Consider the following 17,791-nt stretch of genomic DNA (forward strand, 5'->3'; position numbering starts at 1 on the left):
CTTCCAGGCAACCCCACCCTTACAAGTCCCATAAGTCCCAATCTGTTGAGCCATGCTCAAACCCACAAACATTTCTCAACCCACCTGTCTTACTTTTGCCCAAGCTCTGCTCTTTTGTGGATGGCAGATGGCTCCTCCGAGACATCCATCCGTGGAAACATGAGCCTGAGTTCAGGTGTGATCTTGGTGACTTACGGGGTGCTTGAAGGCAGGCCCACACCAAGCTCTTGATGTGTGTCATGAAGTTCATTTACAAGGGTCTTCTTTGCACCCACTGCACCGGCAGGAGTGATGTGCAGGTCAGGTTTTCCGAAAGGCTGGTGGAGACAATGCAGGGGCCGCACCAGCAGACCTTCTGTGTGACATGCCACCCGACAGCGATGTCTGGGTCTCCCGTCTTCAAAGCACACATAGGTGAGCACCATGGGGGTAGGGGCTGTCTTCTCAATGAGCTGCTTGTAAAACGTAATGACCTTCAGAAATATTGCTGTTCATAAAACATTAAGCAAATATACAGTCTACATAGAGTTCCTTCCTCTGGTTTAAGAACGATATAAACTTTATACAAAGATACCTCCATTGTCTGATGATTTAAAAGTCAGAACAAGTGTTATACAGGTAAATAAATTTGAGAATCAAATGACTGCACTCTAGAAACCCCTACGATGCATGTTTTTAAAAGATAAACACAGTGACGAGGAAAAAACTTTGATCTCAGATATGTCACTTTTTGGCCTTCAAAGTACATTATTTTCCTCTGATTATGTTAATTAAAGAATATTACCTTTTTAAATTAAAGTTTATTGGGGTGACAATTGTTAGTGAAATTACATAGATTTCAGGAGTACAATTCTGTATTACATCATCTACAAATCCCATTGTGTGTTCACCACCCAGAGTCAGTTCTCCTTCCATCACAATATATTTGATCCCCCTTACCCTCATCTAACACCCCCCACCCCCTTACCCTCTGGTAACCACTAAATTATTGTCTGTGTCTATGAGTTTTTGTTCCTTCATTTGTTTGTCTTGTTCTTTTGTTGTTTTTGGTTTATATACCACATATCAGTGAAATCATAGGGTACTCTGCTTTTTCTGTCTGACGTATTTCGCTTAGCATTATGATCTCAAGATCCATCCATGTTGTCACAAATGGTACTATTTCATCTTTTCTTACTGCCAAATAGTATTCCATTGTGTATATGTACCACAACTTCTTTATCCATTCATCTATCGAAGGACATTTTGGTTGTTTCCATGTCTTGGCCACTGTAAATAAAGCTGCAATGAATATTGTTACATACGTGTCTTTGTGGATAAATGTTTTCAGATTTTTGGGGTAGATACCCAGAAGAAGAATTGCTGTTTCATATGATAATTCTATCCTTAATTTTTCGAGGAACCTCCACACTGCCTTCCATAGCGACTGTACCAGTCTGCATTCCCACCAACAGTGTATGAGGCTTCCTTTTCCTCCACACCCATTGCAACACTTGTTACCATTTGTCTTGTTGATGATAGCCATTCTGACTGGGGTGAGGTGATATCTCATTGTGGTTTTTATTTGCATTTCTCTGATGATTAGTGATGTTGAGCATTTTTTCATATGTCTATTTGCCATTTGTAAGTACTCTTTGGAGAAATTTATCTTCAGGTCCTCTGCCAATTTTTCAATTGGGTTGTTTGTTTCTTCGTTGTTGAGTTGTATGAGTTCCTTGTATATTTTGGATATCAGCCCCTTATCGGAGGTACTTTTTGCAAAAAAGTTCTCCCATTTAGTTGGTTGTCTCTTTATTTTGTCGAGGTTTCTTTTGCTGTGTAGAAGCTTTTAAGTTTGATATAGTCCCATTCATTTATTTTAGCTTTTAGTTCCCTTTCCTTTGGAGTCAAATTCATAAAATGCTCTTTGAACCCAAGGTCCATAAGTTTGGTACCTATGTTTTCTTCTCTGCAGTTTATTGTGTCAGGTCTTATGCTTAAGTCTTTGATCCATTTTGAATTAATTTTGGTACATGGTGACAGATAGCAGTCCAGTTTCATTCTTTTGCATGTGGCTATCCAATTCTGCCAGCACCATTTATTGAAGAGGCTGTCTTTTCTCCATTGTATGGTTTTTGTTTCTTTGTCAAAAATTATCTGTCCATATTTATGTGGGTTTATTTTTGAATTCTCAATTCTATTCCATTGGTCTATGTGTCTGTTTTTCTGCCAATAACACACCGTTTTAAATATTGTTGCCCTGTAGTACAAGCTAAAGTCAGGGAGTGTGATTCTTCTAGTATTGTTCTTTTTTCTTAAGATTGTTTTGGCTATTCAAGGTCTTTTGTGGTTCCAAAACCACAAAAAATCTGATGATTTTTTGCTCTACTTAAAAAATGTCATTGGAATTTTGATGGGGATTGCATTAAATCTGTATATTGCTTTGGGTAATACGACCATTTAAACTATGTTGACTCTTCCAATCCATGAGCATGGAATGTCTTTCCATTTTTTTGTGTCTTCTTCAATTTCTTTTAAAAATGTCTATAGTTTTCAGCATATAAATCCTTCACATCCTTGGTTAAGTTTATTCCTAGGTATTTTATTCTTTGTGTTGCAATTGCAAAAGGAATTCTTTTTTAAAATTTCTTTTTCTGAGATTTCATTGCTAGTATATAGGAATGCAATAGACTTTTGTATGTTGATTTTGTAGCCGGCAACTTTACTGTATTCGTTGTTTCTAATAGCTTTTTGGTAGAGTCTTTAGGGTTTTCTATATATAGCATCATGTCATCTGCAAAGAGTGATAATTTAACTTCTTCATTCCCAATTTGGATGCCTTTTATTTCTTTCTCTTGCCTGATGGCTCTGGCAAGGACTTCCAACACTATGTTGAAAAGCAGAGGTGATAGGGGACAGCCCTGTCGTGTTCCTGAATGTAGAGCAAAGGGCTTCAGTTTTTCACCATTAATTATGAGATTAGCTGAGGGTTTGTCATATATGGCCTTTATTATGTTAAGGTACTTTCCTTTTACACCTACTTTATTAAGTGTTTTAATCATAAATGGATGTTGTATCTTGTCAAATGCTTTTTCTGCATCAATTGATATAATCATATGATTTTTGTCTTTTATTTTGTTTATGTGAAGTATCACATCGATGGATTTGCGGATGTTGAACCATCCTTGTGCCCCGGAGATGAATCCCACTTGGTCATGATGAATAATCTTTTTAATACATTGTTGCATTCAATTTGATAGAACTTTGTTTAGGATTTTTGCATCAGTATTCATCAGAGATATTGGTCTGTAGTTTTCTCTTTTTTGTGTTGTCCTTACCGGGTTTTGGTATCAGGGTAATGTTGGCCTCATAAAATGAGTCAGGGAGTACTGTCTCTTCTTCAATTTTTTGGAAGAGTTTGAGCAGGACTGGTATTAGATCCTGTTTGAAGGTTTGGTAGAATTCACTAGTGAAGCCATCTGGTCCAGGACTTTTGCTTTTGGGAAGGTTTTGGATGACTGATTCAATTTCGTTACTGGTGATCAGTCTGTTTAGATTTTTCAGTTCTTCATGGTTCAGCCTCGGAAGGCTATATGTTTCTAAGAACTTGTCCATTTCTTCTAGGTTATTTAGTTTGGTGGCATACAGTCCTTCATAGTATTCTTCGATGATCCTTTGTATTTCTATGGTATCTGTGATAACTTCTCCTCTTTCATTTCTGATTTTGTTAATTAGTGTCTTTTTTCTTTTTATCTTAGTGAATCTAGCCAAGTGTTTGTCAATTTTGTTAATCTTTTCAAAGAACCTGTTCTTTGTCACATTAATTTTTTTCTATTGTCTTTTTGTTCTCTATTTTATTTAGTTCTGCTCTGATTTATATTATTTCCTTTCTTCTGATAACCTTGGGTTTCATTTATTCTTGAAAGAAGATTACCTTTAATACTATAAAATAGACATATTTTGGGTCCCATTACCTTGTAGTCCAAGCTGCCTCAAACGAGCACCAAGGAGAAGAAATACCCTCAGCTTTGCTCATGAAGAGAGGTAAACATCCTAGCCCCACATGCGTGTGCAGTGGTTGCAGCATTATGAAAACATACCTCAGACGACCTGTGCCATGCTCCGAAGACACTCACATATAAGTCTTGTATGTGAGAATGAAATTGAGAACACCACTGTTTCAATACGGTGAAATACTTAATAAACATTTAAATGCCTATTTGTGACCCAGTGCCACCAATGAATAGTGTCTGTTAGCGCCACATATTTGCAGGACTGTTGCAAGCAGACCTCCAACTGCTTTCTGTTATGTATTCACCACATTCTCATTTACGGCTTTTGAATATGTGTACATCCTGTGTCATAGTCTGTTTGGGCTTTTAAACAGAACTTCTCAGACTGGGGGGCTTATCAACAACAAGCATTTATTTCTCACAGTTCTAGAGGCCAGAAGTCCAAGATCAAGGTGCCACTTCCTGGTTCATAGATGGCGTCTTCTCGCTATGTCTCTATAGGAACAGCCAATAGGGTGTGTACGATGTCTGACAATTAAGTTGGAGAACTTGCCACCGTGCACTTATATTGGCAGCACCATAGGAACAGCTTGGTAAGGTGTCATAACCTTGGTTTATCAGTGTCTCACAGCTGTGTTCATGTCGACGTGTGGTGGTGTCTTGCTGAGTGGCGTTCATTATTGTTGTTGCGTGTTTTTGTGTGCCATCGCTAGAATGTCTGACCTTGAATTACAGCAATGAACAAACATTAAACTTCTTCTTAAACTTGAAAAGAATGAAAGTGAAATCAGGGACACAGTCCAAATTTATGGGGATGATGCCATGAAGAAAACGGCAGTGTACAAATGGATTAAACATTTTTCTGAGGGGAGAGAATGCATCACTAATGTAGAGAACTCAGAGCGGCCAGTAATGAGCCGAACTGATGAAAACATTGCAAAAACTCATCATATTGCGCATCAAAATCATCGGCCAATGTCAGAAGCAGAGCAAAGCAATAAAACATCAATAGAGAAACAGTTAGGAACATCTTAGCTGAAAATTTTGGTATGGGAAAGTTGTGTATAAAATGGTCCTGAAGAAGCTCACAGATGAACAGAAACAAAGGAGAATGAAGCTTTCTAGACCTTTTGGAGAGGCAAGACGATGTTTTGGGACATGTTATCAGTGATGATGATACATGGGAGTACCAATACGACCCTGAAACAAAGCGTCAAAGTGCACAATAGATGTCAGCCAAGTCTCCATGACCTAAAATGTTCCATCAGTGAAAAACAAGAGTCAAAACAATGTTGCTAAACTTTTTTGATATCAGAGGGATTATTCATTATGAATTTGTACCAACTGGACAAACAGTTAACTAAGTTTACTATTTGGAAGTGCTGAAAAGACTGCATGAAAAACTTAGACAAAAATGACCTGAACTTTTCCCCAACAATCCATGGCTCTTACATCACGACAATGCATCAGCTCACAGGGCACTGTCTGTGAGGGAGTTTTTAGCCAGTAAACAAATAACTGTATTGGAACACCCTCCCTACTCACCTGATCTGGCCCCCAATGACTTCTTTCTTTACCCAAAGATAAAGGAAATATCAAAAGGAAGACATTTAGATGACACTCAGGACATCAAAGATAATATAACGATAATTCTAATGGCCAATGCAGAAAGAAAAGTTCCAAATTTTCTTTGAAGGGTGGACTAGGTACTGGCATCGGTGTATAGCTTTCCAATGGGAGTACTGATATTCAGCAATGAAGTATTCTAGGATGAGTTCACTAACTTAATTGTCATACCTCATATGTGTGTATAGAAAGAGATTTGGGATAAAGGATTGGCTCATGCAATTATGGAGTCTGGCAAGTGTACAATCTGCAGGGTGGGCTGGTAAGCTGGAGACCTAGAGGAGTGAAGATGCATTTCAAGTCTGTAGGCATCTGCTGGAGGGTTCTCTCTTGCTTGGGGAGGTCAGTCTTCGTTTTCTTCAGGCCTTCAACTGATTGGATGAGGCCCACCCACGTTAGGGAGAGCAATCTGCTTTATTCAGAATCCACCAATTTAAATGTTAAAAACACCCTCACAGACACACCAGCATAATGTTTGGCCAGATGCCTAAACACTGTGGCCTGGCCAAGTTCCCACGTGAATTTAACTGTCAAGCCCACTGTGCTTGAGGGTGCAATCTCCCCACAGCCAGACAACCCTGACTTTGGCCATGTGAAACCCTAAGCAGAGAAGCAGCCAAGCCCACCTGGACTTCTGGCTGGGAGGACAGGTGTTAATCAAGGGTCTGTTTTAAGTCATTAAGTTTGTGGTGATTTGCTTTGCAGAAATTGAAAATAAATGTGCAGGCCCTGACGTGTCAGAAGGACATCGGAAAGTCAGAGAGAGAGGATTCTAGGCTTTGGGACAGCACAGAAAGGCAGAGGTCCCTGAGGGGGTGGTCAGAGAATATTCTGGGATGGCCAAGGTAGTCAAAGAGGTCAAGAATGTAAGTTCAGGCTAGAATCTAAGTCCTAAGGCCAGTTGAGGAGTTTGACACAGGAATTCTGGGAAAATGTGCCTCCCAGGTGACAGCAATGGTTTTGCCCTAATGAAAAGTGCTAGCGCCTGTCACATGTCTTGTCAGGTGTGACATTCTTGTCTTTCTAGCTTCGCTCATGTGTTATTGCATTTAACCTGCACAAAACACCAATACACAGAATATCTGTGAATGACCCCCACTTTACAACTGGGCAAACCGAGGCTGTGAGACATGTCAGGTTCCTTGTGTTCCCTCAGCTGTGGGAGACAGACAGAGAACAGTCTGCATGCTGGCAGGCCTCCCCCTTGGGGGGTGGAAGCTGGGCTGGGGTGTCCTTTATTGCCTGGCTTCCAGTCCTGCACATCACAGCTTTCGTGGTGGAAGGCTCCCCGGAGTGTGCTGGCACCCGCGTCAATGTCTAAGAGATACTGAGTTAGTGCTGCGTGTTTTATTTTCTTCACTTTCCTGATGATTAACTGTCCATTTTAAATTTCAGTGACTCATGGCGACCTCGAGCAGAGCCAAACTGATGTGGGCCACCTAACCCCTCTCCTTTCCTCTTTTCGCATCTCAAAAATGCTAGGAAGAAAACCTATCTATGATCAGAGAAAAGAGCCTTTTGGGGATGGATAAGTGGAACAGAATTAAAATCTAATGAATAGCCAAGTGCATGGGCCAAAAAGTGATGTAAATTAGGCTGGGTTTGGTCATTTAAAAGCAACTCCCAGACTCATCCTTCATTCCAACTCCAGGTTGTGGTTCCAGCGCCATAAAGCAGGGTTGCGGCTGTCTCCCTCTGACATGTTTATGGGCTCCTGGGGTGCTGTCCTTTGGGGTATTTTAAAGCCATGTTCAGCTGTCCTCACAGCACAGCCAAGGGCTGGATTCCTCTGAAAATGAAGCGACACCAATGTAACCCTTGCTGCTGTGCGTTGAGGCCTTCCCAGGGCCTGAACACGAGGGGACCCTTGTTTGAGATGTCGACAGCGGGGCGGGGGGAGGCACGTGATGGCCAAGGTCAAGGTTGCAGGCTGGCCTGGTCACTGGGCAGCCAGGCCGTGAAGCACAGCAGGCCACTCTTGACTGCTCCCCGTGTAGATTTCCAGCCCCCTTCACTCCTCCCCTCAGCCTGCATGCACGTTCACAGAGCTGTCCACACTCTGTGGACAGGGAACTACGTGTGGGAAATGCTGAGTTTCGTGGTAATGACCTAGCTATATTTATGGGCTCTCTAGGGGTGCACAATAAGAACGGTCATAATGTCACAGAATATTGGAGAAGCTGGGGTGCTGTGCCATCCTTTGTTTCAGTGACGGAGGAGCTGGGGCTCCGATGGCATAAATGACACCCCAAACTACCTAAGTCCGTTGGAGAGTGAGGGTCTCCTCCCAGAGAACTGCGCTGTGTCCGAGTTACTTATTTGTGTTTATTTATTCTTAATGGTGGTAGAATCCATTTAACATAAAATTGACCAGCTCAATCATCATGAAGTGTAAGCTGAGCAGATTCACGTTGTGGTGCAAACATCACCACCGTCCACCCACTCTCCCGTCATCTCATACTGGAACTCTGCACCCATTACAACACCTCATGCTCCCCAACCCTCAGCCCCTGGCACCCACACTTCCTTCCTATGAATGTGACTGCTCTATGGACCTCATGGAAGTGCCGTCACACAGTGTTTCTCCGTTAGGTAATGACGGGCTTATCTCACTCAGCATAACGTCTTCCAGGTCCATCCATGTTGTAGTGTGTGTTACAATTTCCTTTCTTCTTTTTACTTTTCTTTTTTCTTTCTTTTTTAAATTGGGGGATATTGGGGAACAGTGTGTTTCTCTAGGGCCCATCAGCTCCAAGTCCAATCGCCGTTTTCTATCTTACTTGCAGGGACACAGCTCACGATCATATGCGGAATTGAACCGGCAACCTTGTGGTTGAGAGTTCGCGCTCTAGCCAACTGAGCCATCTGGCCGCCCCTACAATTTCCTTTCTTTTTAAGGCTGACTTATATTCCATTGTGTGTTTATACACTTGTGTATCCTTTCAGCTGTGGATGGGCACCTGGGTTGCTTCCACCTTTTGGTGTTTGACACTACGCTGCTGTGGACACGGGTGTGCAAATATCTGTTCAAGCCCTGCTTTGGCTTCTTTTGAGTCTTATTAATCTTTGTATGCTTAATATTGACCAAAGTTACCAACATAAACACCAAATCAACTTTGTTTCCTGATATATGAATAAATTAATGTCCTGTAAGAGCTGGTCTTTTTTAAATTTCTTAAGAACAAAAAGCAAAGTAATATGCTGAGTCCCATTTAAGACAGCAGAATACAGACATCTCTATTTTCTTATTGTCCCAGAGAATAAGAAGAATAAAATTGAGGAAACAAACTCTATCTTCCATGGAGCTTACATCATAACTGTGAACCATGGAGCACGAGCCAGGGCACCAAATGCAGAAAAGATCACGTGGGGACCTGAATGGCCCTGAGAGGCAGGGCCCCTATCCAGGTCCCAGACAGTCAGCAGGCCCCCAAGTTCTCCCACGTGATGCTGCAGCCTCATGGCAGAGAGGATGGCCCCTGCTCAGAAGAATGGGCTCTGATGTGAGCGAGCTGCAGAAATTCCCCTGGGGCCACAGAAGAGCAGGGTTGCTGCACAAAGACAAGAAGTGATCACTGCACTCTTTGGAAATGCCACCATGTGTCAGGCATTATGCAAGGTCCTTTAGGTGGGACTTTTACAAGTGAGCTCTGCAGTGTGGTCAGAGGGAGAGAGACTCCAGACTGAGCAGCCACAACCCTCATTTTTCTATTAGCTGGGGAGAAGTGACAACTAAAATAATGCACACACACATATATACATGCACATGCATGCACAGACATGCACACACATGCATGCACGCACACATGCACACACACAAACATGCACGTGCACACACGTGTATGTACACAAAGCACACACATGCACACACATACACACAGGCACACACAGGCACATGCAAATACATACATATGCACAGACATGCACACAAATGTACAGATATTCACATGTGCACACATGCACGTGCACACACAGATATACATATGCACCCATGTACAGACATGCACACATATGCATACATGCATGTGCACACACGTGCACACACATGCACACATATTCATGCATATGCACACGCATGCACATATACTCGCACCCATTCACATACATACACATACATGCACACACGTGCACAATGCACACATAAGCATGCACACACATAGACATACACATGTGTGCACACATGCAGACACACACACGTATATGCCCAGCCTTGAGTCATAAGGACTTTCATTTTTAACCAGGGTAAGTTGTGACATGACCCCATCTGTATCTTGTGTAAATAGGTGGTCCAGAAAAGACTCTATTAAAAAATGGATTTAATAAGAAAGGAAAAAGCATGGGATCTATTAAAGATAATATAAGAGAAAAGGAGGAAAGGAAGAAGAAGAAGAAAAGACAAAACTCTGCAGGCCATGGAGTAAATAGAAATGGGCCCATGGCCCAATGAACTTGACAGAATAATCTGTTTAAAAGGCTATACAGAAAGCCAAGAGCTCCACATAATGGAAACTGTACAGAATCGTCCTCATAATTAACATGAACTGATTAATTAATCAGTTTTTATTAACCACCTAGTAGTATATGCTCACTCCACCAATTTTCTCATTGTCAACAGACTCACAGATGATGCCATTGAAAACAGAGGCTGCGATAGGATTATCAGCACACCGCCCTGTGGTCCAGGGGTGCCTAGGATAACACGGACGTAAGCGTTTTCAAGGTCTGACCTCTGCGGCATGGGCCTTCCGTATCGCAGTGCCGCCTGCTGCTGGACACAGCCCGTGCTCACACAGAGTCATCTTGCAAAAGCACAAGTCATCTGGAGAAAAGGGAGGCGCTATTTTGGAAGATGGACTTTAGTAAGAGGTTCTGATTGGCTTTGAAGAAAGTTGGTTGAAGCAATTCTTTCCAACTAAAGAGTTCTACCCTATTTCTTTTTTTTTCCTGTAGGAAACACGTATTGCACAATTTTATAGATATCTATAGATCATTGAGAGCTATACAGAATATTTTCACTTTTTCTCTTTGCATCTTCTGACTATGCCATCCTCAAAAGTGAGACATTCCAGGCTCTCATTCCACATCATAGCGATTTTGATTTTAAAAAAGACTCTTTCTCTCTCCGAGCAGCCTTAGGTTTATAGCAAGATTGAGAAGAATGTACAGAGATTTCCTGTACAGCCCCTGCCACCCGCTACACAGCCTCTCCCCCGGTTAATGCCCCACCAGATGGGACATTTGCTACAATGGATGAACCCACACTGACATGTCACCATCACCCAGAGGCCACAGCTGACATGAGGGCCACTCCTGGTGGTGTCCGTTCTGTGGGTGTGGACAAGTGTGGAAGGACACGTACCCACCATTCTAGTGCCACTCAGAGCAGTCTCACTGCTCCCCGAATCCTCAGTGTTCCACCCACCAGTCCCTCTGGCTGGTCCCTATTCTTTTCTGTTAATGCAGATTAAAAACATCATATGGCTTCTGAATTTTCACCAAGAGTTTTGACCATAGCTGTGGTAATAGCTTTAGCCTACTGGCAGAATGTATGCAGTAACTCAAGGGCATTTAATTAAACATACATTTTAAAAAGCTGCTCATGTACTAACTTCAGCTTGTGGGACTCAAGATATTTATGTGATGTTTCAGCCCTCGCTGTATTACTGAAGAGATCATCGAACTCCATTCAACTCACCCAGGACGACTATTCAATTCCACTTTTTGTGCACCCTTCTGTCCAATGAAAAACGACACGGATACTTCATTGACCAGCAACAGCAAACAGCAGTGACCCCCCCACACCACACACGGTGCTATTTACACAGCAGGAGTAGGCAGGAAGCTGCAGTGATCGGCGGAGGGTCTGCTGGTGCCGTGGGCCAGGGAGGGTCACACGTCTGAATCGAACCTGAGACCAGGACAGCCTCACCAGCCTGCTGAGTGGCGTGCGCCATCTCACAGTAGTACAGGTTTATGAAAACGGGGCTTCCTGGACTGCAGCGAGAAAACGCACCTACCTGTCACCACCAAGGAAAGTTACTGTGTGACAAAACAGCTTTTCCATTTTGAATTCCATTGATTCAAGGGCACGAGGTCCATCTGTGGGGCCCTATTGTCTTGGATTTATGAAAATAATAAATTATTAAAAGACATGAATTCAGATTGCAAACACATTAACGCTCCATCATCCATTAATAATGGCACATGAAATGACGTGCAAACGATAAGAAGTGAACTTAATGGTGAGTTGAGGAACTTCCTCTGCCAAGTCGCTTCTGGGAATGTAACTAATGGATTCCAACTCAGACACTGAGTGTCCATGTAGCTCAGTCACAGGAGGCGGTGTGAGCTTCTCAAGGGGGTGCGGCATGCTGCCTTTGATTATGGGACCTCGAGGCGCTCATCCCACAGTCACTGTCACTGTAGGCTGACCCATCGGAGAGAAATGCAGCACAATATGGACATAGTTGGTGACGTGCAGAGAGGAAAAGGAGGGTCAGCAGTGCAGAGAGAAGACCCCCTCTCCGTGCCCCCATGCCCATTGGGCTGTGACTTCAGGATAAGCCATCTCTGGCCAGGAGGGGTGCAGGCTCGACCCCTGAATGCTGCGCCCTCCAAGGAATCTGCTGGAGGACAGGGCCACAACCACCCCTCCCAGAGAGGCGAGCCTAGTGTCCAGGCCTTGGCAGTAAGTGCCATCGTACACCCTGACACTGTACAAGCGAGGAGGGAGTCCAGCCGTGGGCCGTGCCTGCTTCCAGCTGGCCTCCCCACTTGCACTCAGTGAGGGGAGCCCTCCTCCAAGAGGCTGGAGATAAAGGACTGGGAAAAGACACTTAGTGCACGTGCGATAAAGGGCTTCAAAGAGGGCTCAGCAATGAGACTAGGGACAGGCCAAAGGAAGAGGTGGCTTCCAGGCCCTGCGTTTCCTCTCTGAGAGGACCTGGGTGGGCCCAGCCATGCCTGAGCAGAGCCCCTGTGCAGGCAGCTGACTCTGAGATGGTCCTAACTGGGGGACATAGGGAGGGGTGGAATGGAGAGGACAGCATGGGCCCCACACGGCTCTCTCCAAAGATGAAGGCAAAGGAAGGAGAAATCGTACTCCACCCAATGTATGATTTCTGTGAGACGGGCACGTGAAGTTACCAGCAGCCTGAAGCACAGCTCCCACCTGGGCCAATCCCACATGCACGTGGCGGATTGGAGTGCACCACACTTCCCCAGACAGACGTACTTCATTAGCTTGCTTTCTCTGTGCAAGTAACCAACTTGCCCCTTTTCAGCCGACTGTTTTCTGTCGTACTGAATGTGTACTGACCCTGTAAACCATACGCAGAGATGACTGCACTGATTTTCCTGGGCGTGGGGTTTCAGGAGTTGTGTGTTATCACACAGAGCACATGCCTGTGAGCTGGTGTGTCTGACAGTGTGGGCTTGGCTTTGCTGTGGGACGAGAAGCATGCTCTGTTTTGCATGTGTATGGCCAGTCCTCAGGAGTTGGCGTGGTGGTGCTGTCCTTGGTGATCACACGTCCACTGACCTGTCTCAACCCATGTTGCCATGATGACAGCAGCAGAGAATGGGGTGAACCCCAAAGGGCTCCTCAAACTTCTGCCCATAGGCGACCCTGTGCCATTCCCACTCCCCTTTAGTAAGTCACATGGCGATGGCTGAGCGCAGCATGCCTGCGTTACAGGAGGACAGGACACTTGTGACACTGCCACAGCTGGTCTCCCTGGGGCCTCCCTCTCTGTTAGGGAAGCTGCAGGTGTGGGAGGCACACGCAGTCTCACAGTGCTCTGCACCCACCCTCACCTCTTAGGAGCCCGGCGGGTTCTCCCAGGAGGGGTGGGGTGACGTCCCAGCCACGTGTGGTCTTTGGACCTCCTCAGGGGTGGTGGCAGAAGAGAGACTCAGTTGGGCTGGAATTTTATCAGCAGTTGAATTAGAGAAAATACTGCTTAATCACCTATTTTGTTGAAGCATCTATTAAGACACGAGAACTCGTGACCCTGCAGCCTAAACATGCATCTGCTACGTACTGAACATTTATGTCCCCAAATTCATACCCTGACACCCCACCCCCAGGGTGATGGTTGTAGGAGCTGGCGCTTCTGGGAGCTAACGAGGTCATGAGGGTGGAGCCCCCATGATGGGATGAGTGTCCTTACAAAGGAGAGCTCCTTCACCTCTTCTGACACGTGAGGTCACGGAGAGAAGATGCCGTCTGTGAACAGGAAGCAGGTCCTCACCACACACTGAACCTGCCGGGGCCTTGATCTTGGACGTCCAGCCTCCAGACTCTGAGAAATGAATCCTGTGGTTTATAAGTTCCTGGTCTGCTGCGTTCTGTTCTGGCAGCCTAAGCTAGGACAGCATCTCTCAGAAACAAGGAAAAGGAAGAGTCTGTGTTCTTGGGGGTTGTGGTGGACGTACCCTTCGGACCCCTGGAGAGTAACAGAAGTGCCCGAGAAGACCCAGCAATGAGCTAGGTGTTTGGAAGAGCACAACTAACAGATACACCCCTGGAGGTGCCACCTGGAGCTTCGGTGGTGCCGAGCATGCTGGTCAGGCCCCCGCTGCGGCAGCCGGAGGCCGAGGGAAGCGCAAAAACCTGTGGGACATCTGTCACTTAGGCCAACACTTGCACAGTGTCCCCTGGGGCTCTTGGGGACATTCTATTGGCCATGTTTTCTTGCACATGGAACTCTCTCGTCAGCCAGTGTGAGTTGAGAAGGACAGGAGCGAGGTAAGTGCGCAGGTGAATACCCTTGTGGCTTTAGAACCTCAAACAGTGCTTGGACCAAGATATTCAGAAAAACTGATTGAGTGTGGCAGCGAGAATGGGGGCTCTCCGTCTGATGAGCCCCGAGGCAGAGAGAAGGGGAGTGTGATTTTCTCAGAGGCCCCTGACTCTGGGGCCACATGGAGCGTGTACGGCAGGGACTGGTCAGCAACCTGTCACCTGAATCTAAGGGACGCTGGGCTCCCGCTCCCCCCGTTCTGTCCACATGGCCCTGAGCATCCACTGAGCTGAGGAAAATGCCTTCTCTCACCAGAGAGATGTCATACTCTTGGGACAACTTTTGCTTTAATCATCAAGAGAGACATGCTGGTCTGCCGTCACTTAGAGTTGGTTTGTTTTTGAACAATGTGAAAGTCGAAGTTGTCATGTGTCCTCAATTTGGAGAGCAAATTTCTCCCTTATTCATTTTCTTGGGGCTTTTGGCAGTCCATGCTATTCCTCATACTTATTTTGCCCTTATTCTCAGTTCGCAGATGTTGTCATCACCGAGGTAAATCCCGAGTCTAGAAATTTGGGCCAAGATTATGGTTTCTCTTTCAGTTTTTTAATGTAGCTTCAGAAGTGTTTATTATTTCTAAATTTCTTGCTAAGCTACCAATAATTTGGGAGAAAATAGATCACTTAAATTAAATCAACTTTAAAATGGGTCAGTTCTGGTGCTACCGTAATTGCGTTGGGCATTTTTACTCTGAACAAAGCCAGATGCTGCTCACAAGCCCTACTTTTTGGAGACGAGATTGGAAAATGCTCTCTGACATGTGGGGGAAGCCACTATTCAATATAAAAGGGTAGACAGGAGCTTGTCAAAACAGTAAGACTGGTCTCCCCAGCTGGCCACACCCACTTCGCTCAATGGAGCTACTGCTGCTGGGTCTTCATGGTCAGCCTGGCCTCACTCCTCTTCCGAGTTCCTTCCCCTCCATCATTTTGTCATACACACACACACACACACACACACACACACACACACACACGTGCATACCTATGCACACTCCCACCCTCCACATATCCACACACGTGTGTGTACACAAATGCACATACATGTACACACATGCACACAAAACCTTTGTTTTAGGTCTTGTGTCATTTGTTCTATTTCTACTCATCTTCGGAAAAGCAAGATCTGGGCAGACTTGGTGTCTGTCAATTACAAGGCACACGGGTTGTCTTGGATACTGCACTCCCATTACCTGAATTCCAAGCTGTCTGCCTGTTGGTCGCACTCCTCCTGACCTTTACTGGTTGTTTTCTCTTCCCCTGAGGCAGCATCTCTATTTTCACTCCATTGCTTGCTTCAATATCTTTTTAAGAAAAAGTTAAAAGTTTACATTAAAAACCATAATTTCCAGTAAAATACTAATGTTTTCCTATTGTAGTCTTCATATGAAGTACTATGTAATTTTGGGTCACAGAATCAAAGCTCATGCCTGACTCTTTCTCATGTTTGATTATTTAGATATTTAGTCCCCACCTCAATGCCATCAATGGCAGTGACAATAGTGTTGGTGTTGGCGATGGTATTATTGATGGTGCTGGTGATAGTGTTGATGATGGTGTTGGTGATGGTGTTGGTGTTGGTGATGGTATTGGTGATGGTGTTGATGGTGGTGTTGATGGTGGTGTTGATGGTAGTATTGGTGATGGTGTTGGTGATGGTATTGGTGAGGGTGTTGATGATAGTGTTGATGATGGTGTTGATGATAGTGTTGATAGTGGTGTTGATGGTGGTATTGGTAATGGTGTTGGTGTTAGTGATGGTACTGGTGATGGTGTTGGTGATGGTGTTGATGATGGTGTTGATGATGGTATTGGTAATGGTGTTGGTGTTAGTGATGGTACTGGTGATGGTGTTGGTGATGGTGTTTGTGATGGTGTTGATGATGGTGTTGATGATGGTACTGGTGATGGTGTTGGTGATGGTGTTGGTGATGGTGTTGATGATGGTATTGGTGATGGTGTTGGTGGTAGTGCCAGTGATAGTGTTGGCGATGGTATTGTTGATGGTGTGGGTGATATTGATGGCATTGGTGACGGCTTCGTACTAGGCCCTTTGGCCTAGGCCATTTCACAGAACCTCACCCAGGAGCAGAGAAAGCCAGTGCCCACGCACACATCAAAGGCATTTATTCCAGAGGAGTCTAAAGATTAGCACATAGATTTGTTTGCTAAAGAAGGCAGATTGAATGATTACCTATACGTGCTACTGTTTGTAAACACCGATCTCCAAAAAAATAGTTTTAATCACTTAAAGTTGCTTCGCATTTTGTGCTTTTGTGTCATTAACTCTGCCTTCTCATACCCTCTCCTTCTACTGCGAAGCTCATTCCTTGGAAGATGGGAAGGCCTTGTCCTCTCTCTGAGAATAGACTCTCAAGAGGCATTTCTCTTCGATCTTGTCCCAGGAATACCCATGTGTCTCCCAGGAAGTAAGGTCAGATTTATGTTGTGTGCCCTCGTGGCCCGTAACTGGTATCTCTCCTCTTTGGAGTGTTTGTGTACAGCTCAGAGCCCAACCTGCAGCTCCTCTTTAAGGGGTATGCGGGATCTTTTGTGTACATTCCGTGAGCTAAAAACATTGCTGCTGCAACTTCTTCTTCCCTTGCTCTGATTTCATCATTCGCTTCATTCTTTTAAAAGTCTATGTATTTTTACAAGTATCTTTAAACTCTTCTTGCAAAAGACAAAGACTGAGTGAATAATACCTGGATGAAACCTAAATTCGGTGCCAGAATAAAGGCAGAGAAAGGAACAAGCTGGAAGCAGCATGATTGCTGCTCAAAACGTTTTGTTCCCATCTCCCTTTCATCTGCAAATGCTGTTCTGTAACACATCACACCTCATCTCCCTGGAGCCACATTCTGCCTCACCATTTATTTCTTTTCCTGCCAAGGCCGTGGAGTTGATTTGTGGTTCTGATGTCTGTGTAGATACAGGGATCTGATCAACATGTCCGAGCGACCCCACTGGCAGGAGGACTCTGGGAGGAGCTGGGAGTCCATCTGTCTGGAAGCCTACAGCAAGCTTGGCTTCTAGCAACTCTTAGCACTATTGTGAAGGCTGCCTGAATCAGGCTGCTGAGTATCTCAGAAGTCATTCTACCAGAAAAATCCTCTTGACTCACTCCTCTCCTTTCTAACCATCCTGCTTCCTCTCTTCTTCTCTTCATTGGGTTAAGAAAAGACATTCTTCTATGGGATATACATATCATGAGTTTCAGAAAGTTCATTTATAAAAATAGCATGGATTTGGGATAAACTACATACTGCTAATTTTAGTAAAAGGAAAAAGAAATGTTCTGTTTTGGATTGCTTCCTGAATTCTTTAATGATCTTGGTCACATGATACAGATGTCACTTTCTAGCTTTCT

Source organism: Rhinolophus hipposideros (genome assembly GCF_964194185.1).
Source record: "Rhinolophus hipposideros genome assembly, chromosome: 1".
Lineage (NCBI taxonomy): Eukaryota > Metazoa > Chordata > Mammalia > Chiroptera > Rhinolophidae > Rhinolophus > Rhinolophus hipposideros.